The sequence below is a fragment of the Pimephales promelas genome, chromosome 17, assembly GCF_988280905.1.
Source record: "Pimephales promelas chromosome 17, fPimPro1.hap1.1, whole genome shotgun sequence".
In the NCBI taxonomy this organism is placed as follows: domain Eukaryota; kingdom Metazoa; phylum Chordata; class Actinopteri; order Cypriniformes; family Leuciscidae; genus Pimephales; species Pimephales promelas.
The window spans coordinates 8634031-8654968 of NC_142785.1; the positions used below are offsets into that span (position 1 = coordinate 8634031).

The 20938-nt window shown below is 44.1% G+C and overlaps 1 pseudogene; it reads right to left on the reverse strand.

The window, feature by feature from the left end:
* Positions 1 to 8856: 8856 nt before the first annotated feature.
* LOC120466946 (uncharacterized) lies at positions 8857 to 10033 on the reverse strand (annotated as a pseudogene).
* Positions 10034 to 20938: the final 10905 nt, after the last annotated feature.

Here is a 20938-nt window from a genome sequence, read left to right on the forward strand (position 1 = left end):
GTAACTCGACAGAACAACCTAGAACAGTTTTCCTCTGCGTTTGCAATGTCTGCACAAAGGAGACGGGCAGCTGCTCGAAGATCTCTTTTGGAGAAAACTGTTGATTTTATACTAAAAAAAATGTAAGTATCACTCCTTAAAAATTAATATTAGCTCAGAATGAATTGCATTGTTAGCCCACCCCAAAACCTAAACAAAATAATAATATTAAATGCTGACCAATAATTATATAACTTTTTTATATACTAAAAATATAATTGAATATATTAAGCCAAATGTAATTTTTTTTTCATATGACATAAGTTATGCATGAATACATTTATATTGCTAAATGCAGTGAAACTTCTCAATTGTCAGTCAATCGATGAATTAATGCATACATTAATTAAATAATTACAGTATATTTTATATACAGACAACAATAAGAAACATGAATAAATGAGTAAAAGAACATATAAAAGTAACCAGCACAATAAACAAATGCATATACAAGTCAACAACACATGAAGCAAAGCTTTAATCAAACTACAAGCATGTATTTACAGGCGCTGAACACCAAACCCTACTGCCATCTCAACTCAGTGGTTGCGATTCTGCGGCTTTATTCTGCTGAATTAACCACCACAGGTGACTGTGCCTTCGTGCCAGAGCTTGTTGCTGCGCTGCGCTTCACAATCTGAGGCAATAAGGGCAGGTGGAGCGATAGAGGGTCTCGTAAGGGCAGGTGGAGAGATATCCATGGCACCACTTCCAGGAATCAGCTCTGGGCTTCTCATCCTCAGTGCTCACACCAGTCTGCAGACATTTCAGATCATACAAAAATGCACAAACATTACACAAAAGCAGTAATTTTAACAGCACAATGTCATTTGATTTATGTATTAAAAATAACCTTACTTTAAATTTGAGTAAAATCCCAACCCCCCATAAACTACAACTTAAGATTTAATAGATTTTGTTATCCATTTCTGTAGTATAGCTACTCACTCAAAGCCTTTGATGACAGCATCAGCATCATGAGCCTCTTTCCACCAGATAAACACACGCGTGTTCTTCTGTCCCTGTAACATACAGACAGATTCACATTACTTCTGTGATTTATGAGCTCAACACTGCATTAACATGCTGAGAAGGTTGATGTGTTAACTCACTTTTTATCCAACTTAAATGTTCCTCAATATATCCACACTAATAAGGGACAAATTCAATATATATCATGTTTAGTTACTTTATAGATTTGTTTATTTGTCTAATGTAAGCAGTGTTGACAACAGTGAATTATCTTACATAATAGCACACATAACGTTACACTCAGATGTATTTTTCATGTTGGGTTGTGCTCACCTGCAATACTTCTACAATATTTTCCTTCATGATGAAAATAGACATTTTAAATAAGCATGTTTAAGATGTATGGTTATGTAAATCCACTTTAGAAACGTAACGTTATGTGTTACTGGAGCTCCCCTGTTTGCTATACATAATAAAACATGTGTTTACAGCTAAACACAACTGTACTATACTGTCTAAGTCCTTTACACCTCCAACAGTTAAAACGTTTACTCGATAGTAGTTTAAAGCATACGATTTAAACACAAGGAACCGTGTTTACTCACATTTGAAAACCTCCGCGTCGCTGATCTCCGTGATGTTTATAATGACGTATCCACTCGCGTGGCCTCCTGGGATAGATGAGTATCATGAGTACCCATCGGACACAAGGGGGTAATCCATCGACCGGAAGTTGAAGCCTCGCGGGAGCTGACATCTTGTAGCAGAACTTCACTTGCGTTAGCATTCCCATTGACTCCCATTCATTTTGGGGTCACTTTGACAGTGAATAACTCTACATCTGAGGCGTTTGAAGACCCCATTTGTCCATTATTTATTTCTAAAGAAACACGACAATGTATAAATAGCTCCATTACCTTGTAAAAAATCGCCAAAAACGGGCTTCAATCGTCTCAATGGAGTTCCAATGAGATGGCTCTGTCCATTTCTTTTACTGTCTATGATCGGACAGCACTCAAAAATCTGGGCGGAAGCAGTAAGCCATCCAGGAACTTCTCGCCTACTCTTTTATGAATACTGATGTTTCGAACGTACTGCTTCTTTCACGTACTGTTTTTGCCTACTTAATAGTAGGAAAGTAGGCATATTCGAATGCACTTTAGGTATGCGTACATCCGAATCTCGCGATAATTAGTACGTCACTCAGGTAATTCTCGCCTACTCTTTTGGATTCATACTCTTTCGCTCGCTTACTCTTTTTCCCATACTAAATATAGGGAGGTATGCGGTTTGGAACGCAGCATCGGGTTTGCTGACCGGAATCTGAGTGTATAGCAAGTCTAGAAAAACCCTTGAGGGTGGAGCCTGGTCTAGGCCGGCAGGTCTTATGCCAGATATAGGGGCATGGTACGTTGCAATAGCTGCCATGTATACTCTAAGAATGGACTGACTTCCAACAGCTCCAAAAGAAATGAGAGAATGGAAGCGATCTCTGGGGAGGCTTGAAGGCTCCCATCAAGAGGCCATTGGTGGAGGCTCCACATCTCGGATTGGGGGATGCCAGATTGACCCGTTCATTAGGGAAAGGAAGCAGTCATCTCCTCCTCTGGAGTAAGAAGCATCTTATGTGCTTAAGAGGTGGAATATGTTCATGGATTGGTGTGTTCTTCCCACCTGGATGACCCCCGTAAATGCCCGATCAGAGTCTTGCTTTCTTTTCAGCCTGAATCAAATGAATCATGTTTGTTCATTGGCCAGAGGAGAAAAGTCTATGACTGAGACTTTTTTCCCAAAGTTTTTTTCTCCATTCTGTCTCTGATGGAGTTTTCGATCCTTGCCACTGTCGCCTCTGGCTTGCTTAGTTGGGCACTATTAAATTTTAACAAAATTATTGATCTGACTTTACTGACACGCATTTTCGGTCAATGGAACAGGCCTGGAATTCCTCTTACGAAACAAAAATATATTGCAGTATATCGAAATACCATGTGATATATTAGGCAATATATTCCCATAATATTTATATTGTCCAATATATTGCAATATATGCATAGTCCATATATGTATATATATATATTGATACATATATTGCAATCAATACCAAAAAGGGCACTATATTTTTTACATATAGTTTGTCTTTTTAAAGTTTGTCTTTATATGATTTAATATACTGCAATATATGCGCTATATATATATATATATATATATATATATATATATATATATGAAATTATATGGAAATATATAAATAAAATATATGTATAGATATGCGTTTCATATAATGTGGAATATATTTTAAATATATGTACAATTACATGGAAATATACAAATAAAATATATGTATGGTTATGTGTTCAATAATTGTGGAATATATTTTAAATATATTTAAAATTGTATGGAAATATATAAATAAAACATATGTATAGATATGTGCTCAATATATACAATTATATGGAAATGTATAAATAAAATATATGTATAGTTATGTGTTCAATATATTGTGGAATATATTTTAAATATATGTAAAATTATATCGAAATATATGTACATATATTGTTTATATCGAAATACATGTACATATATCAATATATATTGAGAACATGCACATTCTGTAATGATGCAGGCAGGAATGAAGCAGAGATTGAACAATATATATATATATATATATATATACAGTATATATATATATATATATATATATATATATATATATATATATATATATATTATATATATGATTTTACTTTATACTTTCCAAATATATTTACATGTTATACTTTCCAAATAAACAACCATGTGGACATGCATGGCATAACTATTTAGCTCAATTAAAATATCTTTAATAATTTACAAATAATTACTGCAACTGCATTACACAAATAAGTTCTATTGAAACATACACTCACACCTGTCCAACTGCTCGTTAACACTTAATTTCTAAGCAGCCAATCACATTATTTCCTTTATTTTTTAACCAGGAAAGTCACATTGAGATATTACTATCTCTTCTTCCAGAGAGACCTGGTCAAGACGGCAGCACAAGAAGTTTCATACACAAAATCACAGAATAAAATACCACAATTTACACATCACAAACAACATGGATAAAGACGAGTTAAGAAAAACAATTGCACTTGTCCTTTAAAACATTAGGCAAGAGACGTTTAAAGGAGGTCAGAGTTGGGAGTCCATCTAGATTCAAAACATTTTGTAAATCATTCCAACTCCAAGGGGCGTAAAAAGAAAAAGCACTTTTACCAAATTCTGACCGAGCCCTTGGGACTTTTAGCCGGAGATGAGAGCCAGACCTAGTTTGGTAGGTATTTGTGTGATAAATTAAAAGATTTGATATGTAGGAAGGTAACTTACCTAAAAGTGCTTTTACAATAAATAAGTGCATGTGTAGTTTTCTCCTTTGATTTAAAGATGACCAAGCTAAAGAATCATAAAGAATACAATGATGTGTCCGTGACTCTGCACCAGAAACAAAGCGTAAAGCAGCATGGAATCACGGAATCTAATTTTCTGAGTAGAGTAGTGGCTGCATGCATATATAAAAGATCACCATAATCAATGATGGATAAAAAAAGCACTCTCTACTAATTTCTTTCGGGCCTCAAATGGGAAACAATTTTTTAAGCGATAAAAGAAGCCTATTTTTGGCCTAAGCTTCTTCAACAACATTTCGATATTGTTACGACCTCCTAGTCCAGGGTTAGGAACGCCAATAACAAATAAAACAATATAGATATCCCCTCTCCTGTCCCAGATCACAAACAGAGTACCACACCAGAATATAGTGTCAAAAGAATAAGCTTTTTTATTTACACAGAAATAAAGAAAGCTGAAAGCGTGAATCTTCAGGAGGGGTTCAAGCCAAAATAACAAACCAAAATGAATTCTAACTAACGCCGACTTAAATATAAATTACCTAACAAATAAAAATCCCCAAAGAAAATACAACAAACTTCCCTTACTCCCTAACTAGTCAATAACCAAGAAAAAAAAATGTTTAAATAAAAAAAAGAATGGCAACCTCCTCCCTACGGCTTTCTAAAGAAACATTCAAACATTAGTTTAATGACATAAATCAAAAACGAAATAAACGAAAACAAGTAAACACAAATCAGTAAACAAGGAAATAAACTTACAACAATCAACTCAAGAGAAAAGTGTTCTCTAAAACACACCGTGAGTATTCCCCACTAGGAAAACTCACTAAAAGATCAACACATCAATATCATTGATCTCAACAGCGTGTCTGGGGCAGGCGACAAGGACCACGGAACTCCGCGACGCGCATTCTAAGGAGCTCTGTCTCACTGCAGTCTGTCTCCGCTTTTAAGCGCTCCCGCTCCTCATCGTAATCGGCCGCAGCTGAACCCAATCAAGGCCTGCACGGAGGGAGAGAGAAAGAGAGAGAGAAAGAAAGAGGGAGGAACCAACTGCACACACCTCAAATCACAACACAAATTAGAAAAAAAAAAACATAACAGCAAAACACACTACGTCCTAGGACGTAACAATATGTACATCAAATGCTAATCTTTCATCCAACCAAATACCTAAGTATTTATAGGAACTAACTCTTTCTAGGGAAATACCATTTGAAGTTGTAATTGAAATGTCAGTTACCTTGGAGCGACCACGACTAAAAATCATATATTTGGACTTTTTTTAAAGCCAATTTTAACTGGGACAATGAGTGCTGCAGAATTTGAAAAGCGTTCTGTAGTTGATTCAAGGCTTGATTTAAAGTAGATGCTGTTGAATAAATTATTGTATCGTCTGCATACAGATGCAGTTTGGCAGACTCTATTCCTTTACCTAAGTCATTGATAAAAATAGAAAATAAAAGAGGGGCTAAAACAGATCCTTGAGGAACCCCTGTGTTGACTTGAAGGAGAGGTGAATTATAATTTTCCACAGACACGCATTGGGTGCGTTCTGAGAGGTAGTTATCAAACCAGCTTAAGGCTGCTTCACTGAGGCCTATAGATCTAAGTCTCTGTAACAATAATTTGTGATCTACAGAATCGAAAGCTTTTGATAGATCAACGAATAATGCAGCACATGACTTTTTATTATCTAAGGAGGAAATAATATCATTAGAGACTAGCATAGCTGCAGTAATGGTGCTATGTCCTGTTCTGAAACCTAATCAGCTGAACCAAACAAAGAGAGTCACAGGTCTCCTTGAAGAGATCAGAGGATGGCGACAGCCAGTCCCAGTTGAAATCGCCAAGAATAATCAATTCATATTTAATCCAATCATGAAAAAAGTCTGCAAGTAAAGTACATACCTCGCTTGAAGATGATGAAGGCGGGCGATAACATCCCACCACAATAATATCGGGGCCGGCAGACAGATTTAATTTGAGCGCTAAAAGTTCGAGACCATTCGGTTTGCTGATTGACTGTATGCAGGAACAATTTAACGTGGATCTTACATAAATCGCAACTCCTCCTCCTTTTTTTGCACGATCAGATCAGAAGACATGTGTATGAATCGATATTGATCAAATAATTTGTAACTGAGGCATTTAACCATGTTTCAGTTATGACCATTATATCTGCGCCGGTCGTGTCAGCCCAAACTCTTAGAAAGTCCATTTTATTAATCAGACTGCGCACATTCAAATGAAAGAAACGTAATCCATGAGAAGATTTGAGATCGTTAGGCATTTGTAGTTGGGATAACGTTGGACCAGGGTTGGGGTGAACATTGCCCGATAATAGAAGCAAGATGAGAAATAGCCACGATCTCCTTGCCGGGCCTTCCATCGTCGAATCTTTACAGCAGGTAACGCTGGGCGTTGCTCCAGCTGAATATCTCCCGTTCCCGTGGACAATAGAAGATTGGAAAAACGTTGCCTGGTCTGATGAGTCTCGATTTCTGCTGCGACATTCGGATGGTAGGGTCAGAATTTGGCGTCTACAACATGAAAGCATGGATCCATCCTGCCTTGTATCAACGGTTCAGGCTGGTGGTGGTGGTGTCATGGTGTGGGGAATATTTTCTTGGCACTCTTTGGGCCCCTTGGTACCAATTGAGCATCGTTGCAACGCCACAGCCTACCTGAGTATTGTTGCTGACCATGTCCATCCCTTTATGACCACAATGTACCCAACTTCTGATGGCTACTTTCAGCAGGATAATGCGCCATGTCATAAAGCTGGAATCATCTCAGACTGGTTTCTTGAACATGACAATGAGTTCGCTGTACTCAAATGGCCTCCACAGTCACCAGATCTCAATCCAATAGAGCATCTTTGGGATGTGGTGGAACGGGAGATTCGCATCATGGATGTGCAGCCGACAAATCTGCGGCAACTGTGTGATGCCATCATGTCAATATGGACCAAACTCCCTGAGGAATGCTTCCAGCACCTTGTTGAATCTATGCCACGAAGAATTGAGGCAGTTCTGAAGGCAAAAGGGGGTCCAACCCGTTACTAGCATGGGGTACCTAATAAAGTGGCCGGTGAGTGTATATGCTTTTCCACAGTTCCCTAAGGTCCTTGAAAGTTTGTATATCATTTATTTATTCATTTATTTATTTATTATTTGTGCATTTTGTTTATAGATATTTTATTTATGTTTCATAACAGCACTGCTGAAAGATTGAAATAGACATTGGTCATTGAAATTCCTTTAATTTATATAGTATAATTTGTATATTTTCTGTTCAATTGCACTCTTTCACGAGTTCACATTTACATCAATTAAACAGAGTAAAGATTATGCGTATTTGGCGTGCTGTCCGGGGGGAGGGCTCCGAGCTCTGAATTTTTTGCCCGAACCCAGAGTGCTCCCCCAAAAGCAAAAAGGCAAAGGACAGCCACCAGACTAAAGACCCCCCCAAAACGCAGAATTTTGGCGGGCTGGGTCCGTTTGAATTGCACCGTTCTTAACGAGCGCATCTTACTGCGTCGAACGGGCGAGCCCTTACTGGCCTATTGATGAGGAACAGCTTGATTTATGCCGCCTGACCAGGAGGGCCCGTGTTGCCTCTGGCGGAAGCAGCTCACTGCGCTGGGCGGATGGGCCCTACTGGTTGACGAATGAGGGGTGACAAGATTTGGGGATGCCCAACCAGGAGGGCCCATGTAGCTTCCGACGGGAGCAGCTCACGGCGTCGGGCTGATGGGCCCTACCGGCTGACGGTGGAGTGTTTTGGAAGCCCGGACTGGAGATTTTTTGCGGTCCACTGGGAAATCGTTACCTGTTGGATGGAAAAGAGAAACATAGATGAATGCTACATCCGCTTAGAGACCAATGCTCGCTTGGCAGAAAAAGAGGAAACAAAGATGCATGCAATGTCCGCTGGGAGACCAATGCTCGCTGGACAGAAAAAGAGGAAACTTAGATGCTTGCAATGTCCGCTGGGAGACCAATGCTCGCTGGACAGAATCATGCAATGTCCGCTGGAGACCAATGCTCGCTGGACAGAAAGAGAGGAAACATAGATGCCTGCAATGTCCGCTGGGAGACCAATGCTCGCTGGACAGAATTAAGCAATGTCCACTGGGAGACCAATGCTCGCTGGACAGAAAAAGAAGAAACATAGATGCCTGCAATGTCCGCTGGGAGACCAATGCTCGCTGGACAGGATTATGCAATGTCCGCTGGGAAACCAATGCTCGCTGGACAGAAAAAGAGGAAACATAGATACATGCTATGTCCACTGGGAGACCAATGCTCGCTGAACAGAAAAAGAGGAAACATAGATCCATGCAATGTCCGCTGGAAGACCAATGCTCGCTGGACAGCACATGCTTGCTGGACAGAGAAAAAGATAATATAAGTCTTCTACAGGGAGAGTTTTTGCTTCGTCTGCTGGGAACTAGATCACTGGATAAAGGAAGAACCCCCAGGTGGACAACCTGGAGGGTTTTATTCAATGAGGGTTTGGTGGGCTTTTTTAATGTGGAACCGGTTGGTCCTGATGTAGCTTTGGAAAGCGTCTTAGGACCATCTTCCGAGAGCTTGGATCTGCTGCTGGGAGAGGCCTTTTTGGGCTGCTGAGGTTGCTGCTCCGATGCGGAAAGAGTGACTGGAGAAATGTTTTGCTTGGATGCCTGACTGTTGGAGAACGGATTTGAGATGTTTCTGGAACCAAAAGCGTGTCACGGGTTTGTTGGAGTCATCTATAAATAGGGGATCAAGAGGGGATTTAGCCTGGGAGCTTCTCCACTGAAGATATGCCTGAATGGATTGGTATGGTTGGATTGGCGATGAGAGTTTGAAGATGTAGATGAAATGGCCTTTTTTGGATTGGTCTGTCTTGCTTTGCTTAATCAAGTATGAGATGGTTTCGCTATCCAGTACTGCTAAGTCTGAGATGGTGGGGTGGACTCTTGGGTCGAATTTGGAAGTGATGGCGAGTTCCGAGCATCTAAGAAAGCCAAAAAAGGCTAGAATAAACATAGCATCGAGTGTGCGGGCTGTCTCGAGAGGCTGGTAGACTGTGCGGAGGGCATGAATACATTTTGTGAGAATATCTAGTAGTATGGGTTGTCTGGTGTCAGGATGGGTGGGATGGGATCGTTGAATTCCTTTGACCAAAAGGGAGGTTTGAGAATTATTTATCTCTGGAGAGGGAGCGCCATACATCAATTTGTGGAAAAACTGGATGCCGCTCAGGTAACCTTTGATGGATCCCACTTGAAGGCCCTTAATGCTGTTAAGGTAGGAGATGAATGAGGTGATTGAAAGGAGAGAAAAATCAGGGAATGGCAAGTTGTATGAGAAGTGGAATGCTTTAAAACAACTCCAAGCTGTCACATAAGATTGGAGGGTCCTGGGAGAAACTGCTTGGAGGATGGTGTCCAGTGATGTGTCGAGGAGTTGTTTTAGAGGGTGGGTTACGGGAATATTAGTTCTGAATAGTGAGGTACTGGAGTTGGGAATTGGTCTGCCTCTGGAGCCAGCGTCCTGAATTTCTGACAGGATCTGTGCTCGGATGTTGTGGGACACTGGGGGTGGCTCCGCAGCAACGGCGTTCGATAGGACGGGCATCTGAGTTGCTGTGAAGAGAGAGTGCTGAGATTTTGCCTGGAGAAGAGAGCTGAAAGGAACCGAAGCCGGGGCTGCAATTGTCAGCGGAGGCAGCCTCACGCTTGAATCGGCCTCTGGGGCTTGGGGAAGAGGGTTAAAAGTATGAGAAGGAAAGGAAGGTTGAAACTCGAAAGAGTGGGCTCATGCTGCAAGTGGAGGCAGCCTCACGCTTGCTTGAGCTACTGGAGCTGCTGGCCACTGAAAAGAAGAGGGATTAGTAGCTGTTGCGAAAGCAGGTTGAAATGATTGGGCCTCCAATGCTAGCGGAGGCAGCCTCACGCTAGCATCTGGGACAGGTGCTGGAGGCCACTGAAAAGAAGAGGGATTAGTAGCTGTTGCAAAAGTATGTTGAAATGATTGGGCTTCCATTTCTAGCGGAGGCAGCCTCACGCTAGCATCTGGGACTGGTGCTGGAGGCCACTGAAAAGAAAAAGGATTATTAGGAACAGCAGGAGCCATGTTCTGATATGGTGAGGGCCTGGTTTCAGCCAAAGCTGCAGCCTGCTGGCGAGGTCTGACGGCAGAAGGAACTGGGGCGCGGCCCAAGCTTGCTGAAGGCCTTCCGCTGCGGTTTGATGCAGGAAGAGAACTAGATTTGGTATGCTGGGATGGTGGTGTTGTCGAGCGAGGTGAATCCTGAGCTTTACTTTGCCTGCTGGTCCTTTTCGGGGCAGACATGGACTTCAGAGAGAGGTTAGTCGATTGCAAGGATACATAGAGGGCATATAGTTCCGCTTTGTTCATCCTTCGCGAGAACTGAACATCCGAATTGATCAGCGCTTGCCTCAATCCTAAAACTGTCCACTTTCCAATTGGTGGAATTGTTGGGACTGCCAAGCGATAGGAAGAAGCAGGGGAGGGATTGTGATGTCTCGCTGGTGGAGGCGAGGGCTGGCCTCTGCGTCTAGGCGAGCGTGTAGCTGTTCGGGTAGGCAGGTGGCCACGTGGAGAAGCCTGGGGATCAGTTGAAATGTTGGGCGGAGAAGGAGTGGTCCTTGGGTCAGCTGATTTTGGCTGAGGATCCGGTGAGAAGTTGGATTCATCATCGGATGGGAAGAGCTGGAGTTGAGACATGGTAGCAAAAAGGTTGAACCAATATGCTGTTAGACTGTCAATGACCTGAGTTAAGTTTGCTGTATATATACCTCTTACTTCATTGATTGGGAGTGTGCTCCACTCGTGTCTAATTAGGCTTGATTACCTGAATGTGCTCCACCTGTGTTTAATTCTGAACATGCTCCTCCCGAACTTTGTTAGTAAAATATCATTAAAAATATTGCACAGTTAATAAATGTATTCAATCGCATTCCCTTTGTCTGACCATATGCAAGGCGTTTAGTGGTTTTGGCTTGTTCCTTGTTCTTGTCATGTGATTCCCTGTTTGTCATGTGATCCTGCCATGTGTCTTCTTGTCCCATGTTCAGCTGTTCCCCGTTATGTTGATTAGCGTTTCAGTTTAACCACGCCCCCTTGTGTTCACTAGTGTTTAAGCCCTGTGTTTTAGACTATGTGTACACGGAAACGATTCTGAAGAGAAAACGCAAAAGTAGCATTGCGTTATCACTTTTTATTCTGCGTTTAGACGAGCGTTTTGGGTGGGAAATCAAATTTGGGTGCGTGCATACAGTGACGCAAAAGTGCGTGAAATTTACAGTGGCCGAGAGAGCTCACCGCGCTGCAACTTGATGAAGATGAATGCAAATACAAAAAAACGTGTGCAACTATAAAAACGCATGCAAATACAAAAAAACATCCGCAAATTAAGTAAAACTTCTTCATCAGTTCCACAAAACACGTGTGCTCCAAGTACTCACAATACAACCAAATACAGAAACACGCTGCAAACGATCACAACACCACCAAATACAGAAACGCGCTGCAAATAACACGGTCCACAATGGAAATGTTTCCGGGGAACCAAATAAGTGATGGAGCCAACTGGGACTTGCTTATTGCTCGTGAGCTTCCCTATGCCCTACTCCCTTCAAAGGGCAGACGGAATTTGGCGTGAGCATGACACCTAGTGTGTCATTTATGTAGCCGCTTGGAACTTGATGAAGGGAGCAACAACAGACAACGTAATGTAATTATTTTTACCTTGGATGTTCCTATGACAACACAGCACTTTGTCCATCAGCAGTATTGAGAATGAGGAGTTGACGTCATTTTACAGAGCCCCTCCCCTCTCCGCCATGTTGGTTGGATTCCCACGGCAAAACAGTATTGATTACGTGTGTTTTTAGCTCGGTAGTAGAGGAGTTTCTCGCAATACCGCACTTTTTTACCATGCCTGGAAGTAACTGCTGCGTTAAAAACTCCTCCAGTAACTCACACGATACATATGGAAAACATAGGAACAGTGGAATTAAGTTTTTGGGGTTACAGAAATTGACACAGCAGGGAGAGTCTGAACTAACGAGAAGACGCCGGCTTGCTAGGTTTGCTGATGCCTTTAGTATACGATTTTCACTGTTTGCTGTGCCTTAATGAACATATGCAAAAGTGTCGTTTTTCATTACAAGTTCATTACTTTTTTATTTCATTGAAATAAATGTTTGAAACAACTTGATATGGCTTAACAATATTTATTGAGAACTGAAATATATAGGCTGTTTGGACAAGATAAGTTTCATGGACAACATAAGTAATAATAATAAAATAATAATACTGTTATTAGTGCAAAAGAACAAATATCTTGATGCTGCTTCTCCAAATACAGCTGTTTTGCACTTTGTGTGAGTTTGTTCCTGTAAGGTCCCTTTTCTATCGCCTTATCTTTTAGCATTGCTTTGCTTTCTTCCTTTTTTTCTCGTATTCTTAGATCTGTCTCTGTCCTGCCAAAATAATAAATGCGCGAAAATTTAAGAGCTCTGGAATGTTTAGTCGCGTCTATGGGTTCTAAAGGCGTTGCCCCTGGTAACCGATAGCGTTTCCTACCATCATGGCCGACCGGCTCAGACCCCGCCCAAATCGGCACGTGACTCCTCATTCTCAATAGCTGTTCTGACGACAGAAATATAATGATTAACATAACGGTTGTACATAAATTATTTATTATTTATTTTTACTTTATAAAAATCTGTTAAAATATATCCGTTTTATATATCTGTATGTCAGTGTCATACATTACCTAACATTTTTAGGAAACTTATTATTAAATTTAAACATAAAATGAAACTATTTGTATAGTGTAACTGATGTATAGATTAATATCTTGCCTTCATGTTCTTCTAGATCTTTTTTTATTTATTTAGTGTAACGGATCACAGAGACAGATGTAAATGCAAAGACTCTTTATTGAGGTGTACACAGACTCGATGGTCAGACACAACACAGGTAGACTCCACAGGTGCGGTCGAGCGATCAGTGCTGGATGGAAGGGTGACACAGGGACCTCAGTGAACGACTGGTGAAGGGGATATCCGTGGTGACCCAGTGAAGTGCTTGGAATCCAGTGCAGGTGAAGAATCTAGACGAGACGAAATACACAAGGAATCCACGATCCAACACGAACACGATCCAACACGAACACGATCCAACACGAACACAGGAACACACCGGGGAAAACCACAACGATCTGACAACATGAGACACCAGTTACTGAGCTTATAAAGGGACAAACGGATTGAAACCAGCTGGCGCTGCTGATCAGTAGTGATCAGTGACCACGCCCACAGACACAAAAACACACACAAACAACAGCACGCGAGACGAGAGAGAGACAGTGAATTCATGAACCGTGACAGTACCCCCTCCCCTAGGAACGCCTCCTGGCGTTCCCCAATGGTCTTACCTGTCGATTGTAATCATCGATAAGGGAGTGATCCAGAATTTCTCTAGCAGGAACCCAACTTCTCTCCTCCGGACCGTAACCCTCCCAGTCCACCAGGTACTGAAATCCGCGTCCCCTCCTTCTCGAGTCCAAAATACGATTGACCGAATATGTTGGTTCCCCATCTACGAGACGCGGCGGGGGGGGGGGGAACCGGGGGACCGGCGGATTAATTCGTGAATGAAACACAGGTTTGATCTTAGATACATGGAAGGCGGGATGAATTCTCCTGTACGCAGGAGGAAGTTTGAGGCGGACTGCCACCGGACTAATGATCTTGGTGACAGGGAACGGGCCAATAAATTTGGGAGCAAGTTTATTAGATACGGATCGGAGAGGAATGTTCTTAGTAGAAAGCCACACTTTTTGACCCACGACGTATACGGGAGGCTTCGACCGGTGGCGATCGGCTTTAGCCTTGGTGCGCGCCCTCACCTGGAGAAGAGTCTCAGGTTCTTTTCCATGTGTGGAGACACCTCTGGACGAAGGCGTGAGCGGAGGGGACCGCGACCTCGGATTCCGTACTAGCAAAAACTGGTGGCTGGTAACCTATGCTACCTTCAAACGGAGTGAGGTCCGTGGCTGACACTGGTAATGAATTGTGGGCGTACTCCACCATAGAGAGTTGCTGACTCCAGGAGGAAGGATTCCTGGAAACCAGACATCGCAACACTCTCTCCAAATCCTGGTTGGCTCTCTCGGTCTGACCATTGCTTTGGGGGTGAAAACCCGAAGAAAGACTGACAGTCGCCCCCAGTAACTTACAAAACTCTTGCCAAAATTTGGACACAAATTGGGGACCCCTGTCGGAGACCACGTCCGTCGGGAGGCCATGTAAGTGAAAGACGTGGTCTATGACAGCTACCGCTGTCTCCTTGGCGGAGGGTAATTTAGGCAAGAGAAAAAAATGGGCCGCCTTTGAGAACCGGTCCACGACGGTCAAAACGACCGTCTTACCCTGGGAGGGTGGGAGGGCGGTAATAAAATCTAGCGCAATGTGGGACCAGGGTCTCGAAGGGACAGACAGCGGTTGGAGTAACCCATCTGGGGGTCGATTGGAAGTCTTACCAGTGGCACAGTCCGAGCAAGCCAACACAAAACTGTGGATGTCACGAGCCATCAATGGCCACCAGAATCGTTGCTTGACCAAAAAACTGGTGCGATTGACCCCAGGATGACAAGCTACACTGGAGCAATGACCCCACCGGATGACGTCGGACCGAAACTCTTCTGGCACAAATAAACGATTCAGTGGGCAATCGGGCGGAGGCGTTACCCCTTCTAAGGCCTTCATGACCTTCGATTCGACCTCCCATCTGAGAGTGGAGACTACTAATGTCTCAGGCAAAATACACTCGGGAGTAACCGGGCGTTCGGATAGGTCAAAAATACGAGATAAAGAATCGGGTTTGATGTTTTTAGAACTCGGGCGGTACGAGATAGAAAAGTCAAAACGTCTGAAAAAAAGTGCCCACCGAGCCTGCCTAGAGTTGAGTCTTTGTCACGATCCACACACAGGAAACAGGGATTAAATCCAAGAGCAGTTGTTTATTTAAAGGGTAATCCAAAATCGTAAACCAGTCCAAGCAAGGGTCATAATCCAAAGGCAATCCAACATATACAGGAAACCAAAAACAAGACTCAAAGAAACCAGGACCTCAGAAGTGGCGTGATAATTGAAAGGACTCCATGGCACACACTGAACAGACAGGGTATATATACACACAGGGAATGACAATGATAATGGTGAATTGGCAGAGTGCAATGATCAGTGATGAGGAACAGCTGAGTGCAATGATAAAACAAGGATCATGGGAAATGTAGTTCCAGAAGTGAATGACACAGTGGGGAAGGAGGACATCTAGTGGACAAACAAGGGAACACATCCAGACACTGTGACATAACCCCCCCTCTACGGAGCGGCTACCAGACGCTCCACGACAACATTAAAAAACATGACACGAGAGTTCAGGAGAGAGGTGGAATGGTGGAGGATCAGGGGGGAGGGATGGTGGGCCAGGTCCATGAAGGGAGACAGGAACAAGGGGTGAGAGTTTAACCGAGGACCAGGGCGAGACACAGAGTCCATCGGGCGGCCAGGGCGAGACACATAGTCCATTGGGCGGCGAAGAGCCCTCGGGCGGCCAGGGCGGTGAAGACTCCTCGGGTGGCCAGGGCGGTGAAGACCCTTCGGGCGGCCAGGGCGGAGAAAACCATTCGGGTGGCCAGGGTGGAGAAGACCCTTCGGGCGGCCAGGGCGGTGAAGACCCCTCGGGCGGCCAGGGCGGTGAAGACCCTTGGGGCGGACAGGGCGGAGAAGACCCTTCGGGCGGCCAGGGTGGTGAAGACCCCTCGGGCGGCCAGGGCGGTGAAGACCCCTCGGGCGGCCAGGGCGGTGAAGACCCCTCGGGCGGCCAGGGCGGAGAAGACCCCTCGGGCGGCCAGGGCGGAGAAGACCCCTCGGGCGGCCAGGGCGGTGAAGACCCCTCGGGCGGCCAGGGCGGTGAAGACCCCTCGGGCGGCCAGGGCGGTGAAGACCCTTCGGGCGGCCAGGGCGGAGAAGACGCTTCGGGCGGCCAGGGCGGTGAAGACCCCTCGGGCGGCCAGGGCGGTGAAGACCCCTCGGGCGGCCAGGGCGGTGAAGACCCCTCAGGCGGCCAGGGCGGTGAAGACCCCTCGGGCGGCCAGGGCGGTGAAGACCCCTCGGGCGGCCAGGGCGGTGAAGACCACTCAGGTGGCCAGGGCGGAGCAGACCTTTCGTGTGGCCAGGGCGGTGAAGACCCTTCAGGTGGCCAGGGCGGAGATGCTCTCTCAGGAGCAGGCACCGGCTCGGGACCAGACACCGGCTCAGGAACAGACACCGGCTCTGCCTCCGGCTCTGGAACAGGCACTGGCTCTGTCTCCGGCTCAGGAACAGGCACTGGCTCTGCCTCCGGCTCAGGAACAGACACTAGAACAAAAACAGTTACAAGGACAGACACAAACACAGACACAAACACGGGGTCCAGAACCGACATGGGCTCCAGCTCTGGAACAGGCATAGGCTCTGCCTCTGGAACAGGCACTGGCTCTGCCTCTGGAGCAGGCATTGGCTCTGCCTCAGGTACTGGAACAGCAAAGACTGGCATCTCCAAGATCCGAGCCAGACGCTCCAGATAGTCCGTCACAACCTTGGCGGCCACGCCAAACGGGATCTCTGGCTCTGTCTCAGACTGGACAGACGGAACTTGAACAGTCTCTCGCTGGGCAGACGGGACAAGAACAGTCTCTCGCTGGGCAGACAGGACGTGAGCAGTCTCTCGATGGGCAGACAGGACATGAACAGTCTCTCGCTGGGCAGACGGAACTTGAACAGTCTCTCGCTGGGCAGACGGAACGTGAGCAGTCTCTCGCTGGGCAGACGGGACGTGAACAGTCTCTCGCTGGGCAGACGGGACGTGAGCAGTCTCTCGCTGGGCAGACGGGACGTGAGCAGTCTCTCGCTGGGCAGACGGGACGTGAGCAGTCTCTCGCTGGGCAGACGGGACGTGAGCAGTCTCTCGCTGGGCAGGCTGGGCAGACGGGACGTGAGCAGTCTCTCGCTGGGCAGACGGGACGTGAGCAGTCTCTCGCTGGGCAGACGGGACGTGAGCAGTCTCTCACTGGGCAGACGGGACGTGAGCAGTCTCTCGCTGGGCAGACGGGACGTGAGCAGTCTCTCGCTGGGGAGACGGGACGTGTCTCCCTCTCCGGCCCACCGGAACCGGGACCACCGGGACAGGAATCATCTCCCGACGACCTCCTCCACTGTGGCCTCCACGGGTCCCACGAAACTTGACCAGCCGGGTCCCTTTAAAAAACTCCCTTCTCTCCCGCTCGCCGGCTGGGGAAGGGACATTTGTAATGAATCTTGGCCAGGCGAATTACATCAACACATACACGCACACACAAACCTTTCACTTCCCCCACACATCGGAATGTGTGGAATGTTTTTGAACAAAGAGAAGGACTTTTGGTGTTTAAAAACATTCAACAAAATGTTTTCAATGGTTTTTATGTATATGTGTCTTCCCCATGTCACAGTGAAATAACTTTGTTTGGTCACAGTTTAAATAGGAATTAAAAATACCTTCGTCATGCATTTGAAACATAAGTGTATATTCCTTTGATATAACATAATGTTCCTTGATATCTCTAGAATGCTTATTGAATGAAACACTCGAATATGCATAGAGATGTAAAGTAAAGTGTATTTTTAATTCGTTGTACTGCCAATGAAGATCAAATTGCTATTGCAAAACCCTCATTTAACACACCCCCTTCCACGAGAAGCGCGCGCTGAGGAACAAAAGAAAGCTTCCCGCGTGCAACATCCACTCTCCGATTGGCTCAAGCCAACAGGAAGGGGATGGATTTCTCCAAGGTGATAAATGTGAGAACGCAGGTCCGCCCTCGCTCTCTTCTTCTGAACTTTCCAGCGCTCAACATGTAAACCTCACGGGACTCTGATCCAACCATGGGTCTTTCCTTTTGTTCGTCTAAAAGTTTCATCTTTTCCTCAAGTGGACTACCAAGTTCGTCTTCCAGGAAAGGAAGTGGACTTTGCCGAACTATCTCCTCGGGTAACGTCACCTCAAAGACTCTCAGCCTTTCAAACACTGGCGCTAAATGCCGACGAACGCCACGTGACTCCCCACGGAACAAAGCAGCCAGGAACGAGCCGGGACGGGCCGCGCAAACATGCCGCGGCCGCGCTTCACGTGACGCACGCGCGCCGGACCGGCGCACCTCTAGCCGACACGTGGCCCGAACGGGTCGAGCAACGAGCCCACGACTCACACAGACCACATGTGCCTTGCAAGTATACCTTCTTTTAGAGCTTCTAAGAAGCATTAAGAAGATGTTTTTGGGGTGTCCAGAAAGGTTAACTGACTGTTTTGATGAACGTAACTCTCTCTCTCTCTCACAACTCACTCTCTCTCTCACTCTCTCTCTCAAACTCACTTAACTTGCGCGTATCCATTGTCTAAACGCTCTGCGTCGTCTTAGTTTGTGTTTTAATGTTTGTAAATACATGTATCATTGTAACGTAGTGAATGCTTAAGTAGTAACTTTATTAAATGCAAAATATGCTTACCTTGACTGATTGTCTTGCTCATGATACGGGTCAATGAAATGTCAATTTAAAGCTACACGCTTTACAGAACTATAAATACCTAAGAGGGTATTTGGTTATATAGCAGGGAAGGCAGATTCTAGTGGCCACAGAATTTGTTTTCACAAGCTATATAACTTACTTGAGCTAATTGATTTTACCTGTCTTGTAAAACGTGGTCCTTGCAATCAATAACAATTAATTTGTGGTGGATTGCGGGGATGCACATGTATGCATATGGGTAAAATTAATAAATTAACATGTAAGACCGGTCTGATCCAAATCTGTATGAATAATTATTAATTATCAATTATTAATTATGATATGCAAATTCCCCCCCCCCTGATCAGAACCGACCCAGAGTCTTTACATTATGGTGGAGAATGCTGAGCATTTCAAACTTGTTTATGAGCAATCAATTTCAAGCTAATGTGTATATTGTTATTTAATATTGTTCATGTAATATTTAATATTACACGCGCGCATCGGAGTGAACGCTTTGCGAACTCACGATATGATTGAGCTGGGCACGAAAGCCGCCTCAGTCAAGCACATTTAACAAGCTGCTAAATGTTCAAACATTTTAGTCACTGTTAATTGTTAAAAATAAACTGCAGTTTCCATAGTATTAAATTTGTTCTGGCACAGATGGAAGAGAAACCTCTGTGCATAAACGACACTTTTAATAATTTTAACTCCACTGTCCGGACGAAATTCTCCGAATAGTGTCGAAGACAAGATACGGTAAAACGATGCTCTTTTACTGTTCTTAAAAGGCCTTATTATAATCGTTAGAGTAACGATAAGCTCCTGGTTGAAAAAAACATTGACTTAGCTACTCAATGTATAAAACCGTCAAGCATATTATCATAAGTGCTATTTGATATATGCCTGTTGGAGCAGGAAACAGACGAGTAATTCCTGTTTTCCTTTGCACAATGCAGCGAAGAAAACCTGCGAACGTGTTTTAAACAAATATAGCACCAAAAAAATCCAAAACTGAAAACATTCCAATCATTAATACTAGTTGTGATAAATGTTATTTGGAGTTTTGAAACAGACGAGTAATTCCTGTTTTCTTTTGCACAACGCAGTGAAAAAAAAAATCCTGCCAAACGTGCTTGTAAAATATAGTACCGGAAAGAAATCCGTCGAGATTTAAAATTCCGTAATATTTGTGATTATACAGCAGGGAGGGTGGTAACGCTCCACTCCCTCTGAATAAATCACCGGGTCAGGGGGCTGGTTGTAATACTACTGCCAGACACTAGGGTGCGCCCTTGAGTGCTTTGCAGTATCAAATTTCCACCGGTGTCCTGACTTTACCCCGTGTGAGCGCAGTGGCGCCATCGTGTGGACACTAACAGCTAGGTCATCTTTTCCTCAAAATTCTCTGTTAGAAAATTCCTATTTTCTTACTGAAATTTTGAACTAGTTTCTCTAACTTTCAATGCATGTGCAATTTACAGCCTCGTTGTAATAACATGATTTTCTTTACCTTGACTGTGTGCACTTGTTTTGAATTTGGTTCAAACCACGTTTGAATTTAAAATTCAGAATTAAGTCTTAGCAGCTTCTGATGACCACTTAGAGGAAAGCGCCCCCTTGTGGCCGTCCCTTTGCTAAGTCGTCAGCTAACATCACTCTGTTCTGCATGGCTCTCTCTGTTGGTTGTATTCTGGTTATCACTGATCCCTCACTGTAATCGTGATTATCATCAAATATGACACCAACCTTTAATTTCCTACACTTATTCAAATTTGGTTTGAAACAGACAAATTTCGAAGTTAATTTGAATTAATTCTCTCATTTCCCGTTGGGAATGGTTTATGGCTTTATTCCTATATTTCCTCCTCAAATTATTTTGAATAATTTTGATCTGGTCTCGGTACAACTGTAT